The sequence below is a fragment of the Electrophorus electricus genome, chromosome 8, assembly GCF_041902795.1.
Source record: "Electrophorus electricus isolate QZ-2024a chromosome 8, ASM4190279v1, whole genome shotgun sequence".
NCBI classification, from domain to species: Eukaryota; Metazoa; Chordata; class Actinopteri; order Gymnotiformes; family Gymnotidae; genus Electrophorus; species Electrophorus electricus.
In genome coordinates this window covers 32,621,148-32,630,836 of record NC_137504.1, presented here as the reverse complement: position 1 = coordinate 32,630,836, position 9,689 = coordinate 32,621,148, and the positions used below count along the sequence as shown (strand labels likewise).

At 46.5% G+C, this 9,689-nt stretch overlaps 1 pseudogene; it reads left to right on the top strand.

The window, feature by feature from the left end:
- The first annotated feature begins 2,589 nt into the window (after window positions 1-2,589).
- Window positions 2,590-9,689, top strand: LOC145659097 (DNA excision repair protein ERCC-6-like; annotated as a pseudogene).

The following is a 9,689-nucleotide window of genomic DNA, read 5'->3' as shown; positions in this document are numbered from 1 at the left end:
CTGTCTGATGAATTTCCAACACACACTTCTTTATATGAACAATGAGGAAGCTATGCTGTTGTTTTGTATGTGTGGTTATGTGTGTGTGTGTGTGTGTGTGTGTGTTTGTTGTGTGTGTGTGTGTGTGTGTGTGTGTGTGTGTGTGTGTGTGTGTGTGTGTGTGTGTGTGTGTGTGTGTGTGTGTGCAAAACTCTGATGGAGTTTTAATTTTTACTGGCATGCAGAACATATGATGTGAATGATGTGCAGTATACTATCACAGGTTATAACACATTTACATACATCTGCATACACTTTAGCTTTCATATGCTGTTTAATTGACAAGAGAGAGATTTGTCTATATATGAGCTGTTTATGACAGGTTATAATCTGGCAGAGCTAGAAGAACATGAACCCAGAACCAGCCTAACCTGACACGAGTCTGTTCGGTCACACATACCATGCATGACTTTTTGCCAAGTACTAAAGCCTGCTTTAAATGTCACTAATTGTCTCTAGATGATGCCATGTGCTAATTAGCATATCTATGACATCATTGTCATATTTGCCTGCTGCCTAGTGTCAGATGGTGTCAGCCTTTCACATCTGGTTGCTTCTCTCCTACTCTGTGTTAACATACATTGTATTTTAATATAGCCAAATTCCCAGGAAAGCTGTTCTTATTTCCATATGTTATTTGGGAGAAATATGAAATAGTGACTAAAAGGTGTCCCATTTACGCTACACGTTAACCAGCACTCTAGTAACCTGACATCTAGTAACCTGGTTGTTTCAGAGATGTTTCACAGTCTTAAATTTATTTTAAACATGGTCACCTCCATGTGGAAGACCTGCTCTATGGAGAATAAACTGGTTCATTTAAGGACTACAAAGCAATCTGATTCTTAATGTGAACTGCACATTATATTTTTACAAAATGTAAAAATATTATATTTTACAAAATGTAAAAATATTACAATATTAAAAATAACTTTTTTGCTAATTTTTGGTGGTAAATTATTTTTTTTTCCCCTCTGTTCTCAACCTTCTTTTGGTGTAGAGTGCCAAGTCAACACAGTGTTTTGTTCTTTTTTCAGTTTAGTTGAGAGTCTATACAGATCTCCAAAACTGTCCATATACCGTGACCAAGACTGTGAATTTAAAAGGCTGTCTAACACTCAGTGGGCATGCAGAAATGATACACTGAGATCCCTGAAGGTTCTTTCTGCCATGATGAAGCTACTCCAGAACATGGCTGAGCATGACCCACCAGACCCTATATGAGGTGATGCCTGGATGCTCTTGTGTAGCATAGATTATAAATGTATTCTGTGCATGGACATTGCCACACCCATTGTCAATGAGACTGCCATTGCATCTGCTTCACTTCTGAGCAAAGACCTTTGATCTGATGGTGTATGATGATGGTGCATCCTACACCATTGTGGAGGGTGTCATGCAATGAATGAAAGCAATAAGGAAGGATGAAGAGTTCAAGGTAATTTTTTCAGAAGCAAAAGGACAAGCAGAGGCAATAGGCACTGAGGGTCCAGATGAAATACCTGGACAAGCATAACACAGGAAGGTACCTCAAAGGTACAAGTACAGCTCCCTGTTTGATACAGAGGATAGCCAAGCCCAAGGCTTAGAGGAGCACTACCAGGAAAAGGTGTTCTCTGCCTTTCTTGACATATTCTCCCAGGAGCCACACTGGAGATTCAAGGGGCAGGATGACACACCAACTAGATCAAGCCTATCACATCTTCACTGCCTTACCACCTCAGATAACGATATGAGCATGACAACTGACAGAGATGCCCTATCTGTCAGAGACATGTGCCAGTTTTATGATATGAAAGATGAAAATTATGTCACTGAATACCGAAGGTATTCCACTCATCATGTGCTCTCACATCCAGAAAGGTCAAAGCTGTGCTAAGGTGCCTTAAAGACAACAACATGGAATCTGACTATGCTCCTCGAAACATATGCTACAGTCCCAGTGACAGCTGCTTTAGGAGAGTGATAATTCTTTAAACGAAAGTTGATCAAACCTCATGTCAGAAACCAATGTGGGGAAAGAAGTTTCTTTGATCTTCTGCTACTGTCAATTGAGGGGGATATTGAGGTTGATCACAGTGAGGTCACTGACAGAAACACAATTCTGCTATTCCCACCAGCTCTCTTTCCTGAGTATAAGCTCCCTAATCATAGCTTTCTTTTTAACATCATCACATCTGTGTGTGTGTGTGTGTGTGTGTGTGTGTGTGTGTGTGTGTGTGTGTGTGTGTGTGTGTGTGTGTGAAACAAATGTTAATAGTTCCCCTCTGTGTTTTACTTTGGAGGTGTTTGTGAAATACATATTTTAAAGGTTTTAATTCCCCTCGTGTTTTTAACATAGAGAAACGATTATAATTTAATAGTATTACCTAATAACATAATGATAAACTAATGAAGAATGAAAACTATACATGATGCATCACGTGTGGCCACGTGTCGTGCAGTAGATGCCTTTTTTAATGCTTCCTTTTTGTTTTTTCACCTTTGCCCTTCAAACACTTCCCCTGCAGATTAATATTCTTTCTCCACCATGTTGAAGGCTCCGAAACTCTCGCGTCTCGATAGTGGGTAGTAGCGCGGTGTGAGTGTTCGCCGCCAGCGAATAAGAAAAAGAGCCGCTGGTCAGCCTTGTCACTGATTGGTCAGCATCATGGCGGGAAAAAAACCCCAAACTAGTTTAAGCGCTTTGCCCGTGTTTACCTCGGCTCGAGCGTTGCCTTTGGACGTTCGGTGTGTTTGACAGTAAATATGGACTTATTGTCGGAGAAGTTTGATCAGTAAGTGATTAATAAAGTTGTTTATTTGTAGGAGATGTAGTTAGAGATAAGTAGTTAGCTCGTTCTCCGTTTCTGATGTCGAGTCACGAGTATTTAGACTAGCTAAGCTGTCCTAGCCTGTCTTGGCTAACCTAGCATAGGCGTGTTGGGCAGAATGAAGGCAAATGCCGAGTTGCTGTTTAGTCAAGCTTGTTGAAAATGATCGCATTTGATGCGCTAACTTCGCTGCTTGCTTGTTATTTATGGTTTCAACAAAAAAGGTAGCTAGCTAGCTAGTGATTGTTGTCTCCAGAAGTTGGATATTGAAACTTGGGTAAGTTGATTTCTAGCTACGACTGCTGGCGTCGAGTGTACGTTTTACTCGACTGGCGTCGGACTGTAATGATGAACCTGGCTACCTAATTTTAATGCTGTGTGCCAGTATAGAAATGAATAACGCAAGACTACATTTTCATGATGAGTGCTGCTTCTGTGGTTTTCTGTTTTCGCCCCTCACCCGGCATCTCTGGTCTCAAAAGCAAAAGTGGTTTTGAAAAAAAAATACCTGATTAAAATGAAACCAACAACAGGACCTCAGAAATGAAAGGAACGGAGAGAGCGAAAGTGGGGTAGACAACTGAAACATTTATATTTACGGAATTTAGCAGACGCTCGTATCCAGAGGGACTTACAAAAGTGTTTTGCCGTTTGCTCATAGAACACGTCCTAGCCAGTAGATTAGGTTTAAGTCCAATATACCAATGAACTAGAATACTGTAGAAATACAGGGATCACTGCTGATGCCTAGAAGTACAAAATGCATAATCTCACACAACAATAAGTGCAATAAAGAGGTACTAGAGTTTGTTAGTCAACAAAGGAGCAGTCAACATCAGTGTAATAAACAATACTCCACAATAAGTACTAGTCTCAGTCAACATAGGATCAGTGGTCATTTAAATATTCTACAAATATATGGGTCTTTAGTCTGCATTTGAAGTGTTTGAAACATAAGTTGTTCGATTTGCTACAATGGATAGGTGAAATAGATAACGAGTAAAATTATTATTCTTGTTATTCACTGACTCAGAGTGGAAAAGTGGGCATGATGTAATGCTGTATTGCTTCTTGTGTAGGTCCCTCAACATTAATGCAGACAACCTGGAAAAATACTACAGGTATGTGTTTTGAAGTTAGGAGAACATCAGTTTACAGTCAAAGCACAACATGCATGGTAGTTGTCATTAGGGTTTTGTTTTTGAGGTGTTGGCCTAACACACTTTACAGTCAAAGCATTACATTCATTGCATGTCACTAGTGTTAGTTCCTTGTGTTATACAGATATTTGAATTCAGCAGCAGCATCACTAACAATGTGAAAGTTGTCTAATGTATGCTTGCATTTGTGTGTATGTATGTGCATTTGTGCATGCATGCGTGCGCTCAGGTACAGGCAGGAGGGGAAGGAGGCTGCCCAGCGGGGCGAGTTGGAGCGCTCTCTGGAACTCTTCCGCCTGGCCTTCGAGATCCAGCCCAGCGCCAAGCTGCAGAACCGAATACAGCGCCTACAGGAGGCCATCCAGGACCTTGCAGCGTCCCCAGAAGACGAAGCCTTTGTGAATGTAAACAACAGCGGCTTGATGCTATATAAAGGCCTGTACGATAAACTGTATGAGCATCAGAAGGAGGGCGTGGCCTTCCTCTACAGCCTGCATCGCGACAGGCGCAAAGGGGGGATCTTGGCTGATGACATGGGACTGGGTAAGACCATCCAGGTGATCTTCTTCTTGTCAGGCATGTATGACACTGGGCTGGCCATTCACACGCTGCTGGTCATGCCCACCTCCTTGATCAAGAACTGGGTGCAGGAGTTTAGCAAGTGGACGCCAGGCATGCGGGTTAAGGAGTTCCATGGTACCAGTATAGCAGAGCGCAACCGAAAACTGGAGCGGGTCCAGCGCAAAGGGGGCGTGGTCATCACCACCTACCAGATGCTCATCAACAACTGGCAACAGCTGGCATCATCTGCCAGACAGGAGTTCATTTGGGACTATGTCATCCTGGACGAAGGGCACAAGATCAAGACTTCGTCCACCAAGACGTCAAAGTGCGCCCACGCCATTCCGGCCCGGCACCGCCTGCTGCTCACCGGCACGCCTGTGCAGAACAACCTGCGTGAGATGTGGGCGCTCTTTGACTTCACCTGCAAGGGCTCACTGCTGGGCACTGCCAAGACGTTCAAGGCTGAGTACGAGAACCCGATCACGCGGGCCCGGGAGAAAGACGCCACACCTGGGGAGAAGGCGCTTGGCCTGAAGATCTCCCAGAACCTGATGGAGCTCATCAAACCCTACTTCCTGAGGAGGACCAAGGCTGAGGTGCAGAGCAGGAAACGGGTGATGAAGAGGAGGACAAATGCCTGAATGCAGGTGAGACCGCCAAGATGCCGTCCCTGACACGCAAGAACGATTTGATAGTGTGGACCTACCTGAGCCCAATCCAGGAGGACATCTACAACCAGTTCATCTCCCTGGATCACATTAAACAGCTGCTGACAACAACGCGCTCACCACTGGCTGAGCTCACAGTGCTGAAGAAGCTCTGTGACCACCCCAGGCTGCTCTCCACTCGAGCAGTCACTCAGCTGGGCCTGGAGAAGGGCTCTGCCGCTAACCCTGCCCTTGAAGAGGAGGAGCAGAGCGAGTCGGCAGCCAGCCGCATCGACCACGTGCCGGACGAGACTCTGGTGGAGGAGTCTGGGAAGCTGCGCTTCCTGGTGTCTCTGCTGGAGCGGTTGAGGGAGGACGGGCACCGCACGCTCGTCTTCTCGCAGTCCAGGAAGATGCTGGACATCATGGAGCGCGTGCTGCATAACAGGAGCTTCCAGCTGCTCCGCGTGGATGGTACGGTCACCCAGCTGTCCGAGAGGGAGAAGCGCATCACTCTGTTCCAGACAGACAGGCGCTACTCCATTTTTCTCCTCACCACGCAGGTCGGCGGGGTCGGCCTCACTCTGACGGCTGCTAATAGGGTCGTGATCTTTGACCCCAGCTGGAACCCGGCGACTGATGCCCAAGCGGTGGACCGCGCTTATCGAATCGGCCAAACGGACAATGTTGTCATCTATCGGCTCATCACCTGTGGAACTGTTGAGGAGAAAATTTACCGCCGGCAGGTAAATGGGGTGCAAATTGAATCTCAAATGGTTAAACAAGTCTCACATCCCATGATGATCAGTATAAAGAGGCAAATGTAATGTTGTGTTTATAAATATTTACACTGAGCAAAGCCCGCTTTGATTAATTGAATTCATATTGTGTGACAAAGTACTGGCTTGAAATTGTACTTTACTGGAAAATGCAGGCTATGGTGTGAACACTTATGTTTAGTGGTTGGATATTTTATAGCCACTGATTAATTCTGTAAAAATAATCATATTACAGCATAGTTTAGTCAAAAGTAGTCTGCACCATCTTTAATTGTAAAGATGTAATCCAGAGTGAGTGAGTGAGTGAGTGTGTGTGTGTGTGTGTGTGTAAATACTGCACAATCATTACCTCTGCATTGCCTCTGTAGTTACATAGAAGGTTTACTGTTCATCACTGTAACTTCTTCCATTAAGCATTTTTTTTTTTAGGTCTTTTAAGCTTTGTCTTTAAAATAAGTGTGATCCATTATGTCGCATCTTGTCACTCTTGCAGGTGTTTAAAGACTCTCTGATCTGCCAGAAAACAGGCGACAAGAAGAACCCTTTCCGTTATTTCAGCAAACAGGAGCTGAAGGAGCTGTTCATCCTGGAGGACACACGCAGCTCCTCCACACAGCAGCAGCTGCAGTCTATGCATGGGCAGCACCGCCACTCGGACCCCGCTTTGGACCGCCACATCGCCTGCCTGCACACCATGGAGATGTTCGGCATCTCCGACCACGACTTGCTGTTCTCCAGGGAGGCCGGGGTGGATGCACCGCAGGATGCAGAGTTGCATCGCTACATCGAGACGCGCGTGCAGAAGGCCCAGGAGCTGGTGCGGGCCGAGTCAGAGCTACATGGGCAGCTACTGGAGAGCATTGCACATGACACAGAGCCTGCATGGCTTGCCCGGAACCGTGATGGAGATGAGGCTGACGTGAGAGCGCGTAGGGCACCATCCACTCCCCAAAGTCCCCCACCCACGGTGGATCTGACGCAGTCCAGGTCTGACGACCCCACTCAGAGCGAGAGTGAGCAGGACGTGGAGGTGCTGCATCGTGACGGTAGTGTGGAGATTGTTGCCGAGGGCGGGGGAATGGAAACCAGGAATGAGTCTGTTCTGTCTGCTGGAGTAATAGAGCTGTCCTCCCAGCCGGTGGAGGAGAATGCAGCTGCAGAGAGCTCAAGAATCAGTGGGTGTAGATATCACGATGGTGAGTCTGAGATGGTCCCCGAGGATGGGGGAACGGAAGGCAGGGATGAGTCTATGCTGTCTGCTGGGACAATAGAGCTGTCTTCCCGGCCGGTGGAAGAGAATGCAGCTGCAGAGAGCTCAAGAATCGGTGGGTGTAGATATCACGATGGTGAGTCTGAGATGGCCTCCGAGGATGGGGGAACGGAAGGCAGGGATGAGTCTGTGCTGTCTGCTGGGGCAATAGAGCTGTCCTCCCAGCTGGTGGAGGAGAATGCAGCTGCAGAGAGCTCAAGAATCGACGGGTGTAGATATCACGATGGTGAGTCTGAGATGGCCCCTGAGGACTGGGGAACGGAAGGCAGGGACGAGTCTGTGCTGTCTGCTGGGGCAATAGAGCTGTCCTCCCGGCTGGTGGAGGAGAATGCAGCTGCAGAGAGCTCAAGAATCAGCGGGCGCGTGCTAGCGGTGGGAGACAATGTGGCCCTGCTGGCAGAATCCTGCAGCCAGGACCTGAAGGAGCAGCACCCTGATCCGAAGAACCTCTATCCAGAGAGTGGAGAAAGCTCCATGGTGCTGACCACTAGCATAAAAGCTCAGCTCCTCCCCCAGCACTTCTCCCTCCTTGGCCAGTTAGATTCATCCAAAGCCCTGCTTGGGGCGGAGCTAGATGCATCAGTAGCATCTGTGGAGGCAGAGCCTTTCCAGGGCAACTTTAACCTGCAGTTAGACGACAGTGCAGACATGTTTGAGGAGGGCGAGGAGAGGTCGTCTATGGACGAGGAAGGCTTCCTGCTGCAGATGGAAGTAAGTGGCAGTGAGCTGAACGAGGCTGCTAAGCTGGAGAACACCAGCCCCTGTGGCTCTCCTGTGATGACGCATTCCGTCGTGTCCATGTCAGCAGACGACTCTCTCCTGTGCTTGGGCAGCAGGAAGAAAAGGGCCCAAGTCATCTATGACAGCGAGGAGGATGAGCTGAAGGAAGAGGAGGCAGAGAAGCCGTGTTTAGCGAGCAGCCCGTTGGCTAGTAGCTTTAGGAGTTCCTCCACACCCAAATCCATTTTGACCAGCAGCGCCCCCCGAAGGCACGGTATGAATACTTCGGTAGCAGCACGTCGCTCGTTTGTGGAGTCTCTGCTGGAGGACTTGGAAGAAGAAGAGATAGAAGAGGAAGAGGACTGCAGTTCTGATGGGGCAGAGCTTAGCCAGACATCAGAGGCCAATGGAACATCTGTTGATGAATCAGTTGAAGAGGAGAAGGAAGAAGGGTGCTGTAGCTCTGGAGGGATGTGTCTTAGCCAGGCATCAAATGCCAATGGAACATCTGTTGATGAATCGGTTGAAGAGGAAGAGGTCAATGGAGAGATGCTGAGTTCAGAGAACACGGGTGAGGAAGTGACTTGTGAGGAGCATGAAAGTGAAGAAGGAGAGGAAGAGCAGAGTGCTTTTGAGGAATCGACAGGCAATGTGGAACTAGACTCCAGTGAAGCCATGGAACAGTTTGCACCAGTACCCACTCCAGAAACCTGTTTGCAATTGGTCAGCCCATCTGAGAGCACTGTAGAAGTCCCTCAGGAGCCAGAGGAAACATACGAGGCACTGGTGCATTCTGGGAAACGCTGTCTGGCAGAGGGCAAGAAGAAACAAGCCTTGGATCTATTCCTGAAGGCAATAGACATTAATAGTGGAGATGGTGAAGTCCAATTGCTCATCATTCAGCTTTACAGAATACTTAGCCAACCAAGATCGTAGCAGCATGTAACCCAGTGTTACATGCTGGAAGCACCTGCTCATCTAAAGATCGGGACCCAGATTAATCCCCCACATACCCCCACTCACAGATCTTCACCATGTCATAGTGTCTCAAAGCTATTAGTGTTGGCCCTGCTTTCCACAAAGCCCCGATGAAGCATCGGGCATTGATGTTCATTCATGGAACCTGATTACTACTTTCATATCCCATGGTTTATCGGTACAGTTTAACAGACACTACCAATACAGAATGCACAGAAAAGAGAGTACCTTTTGATGTTTCCTGTTTGACAGACAGGCCAAGCCTGACTAACCGAGCACACTTTTAGTTTTTCTGAGGGTGAGCGTCACTCGTAGTGAAGGCAAAGTACCAAAGGGGAATTGGGCCAGTCTCGCTCTCTCTCTTGCTCTCTCTCTCGCTCATACACACAATGCAAATCTGTCAATTTCTTCTGTTTTTTATATTCAATTCAAGCTCTGTCAATCAAGTGCACTTTTGTAAATTCTTCATTTTTTGAAAATGTACAAAAAATACAATAAAAACATTCTAAAGTAAGCCACAGAAGATTAGTGTTGAGGCTTATTTACAGTCTGAAATGTCAGTTTGAAATGAAAAGGAAAATTGTTGCTTTCATTTGTATAATTTTTTATTAAACCTTTGCAGACTCTTCTGTATGTTTGTCAGTTCTAACTTATACAAGTAACAAAGGATTTGATATAGACAGTCAAATAAAATTAGAAGAAATTATTTTTGATCTTTA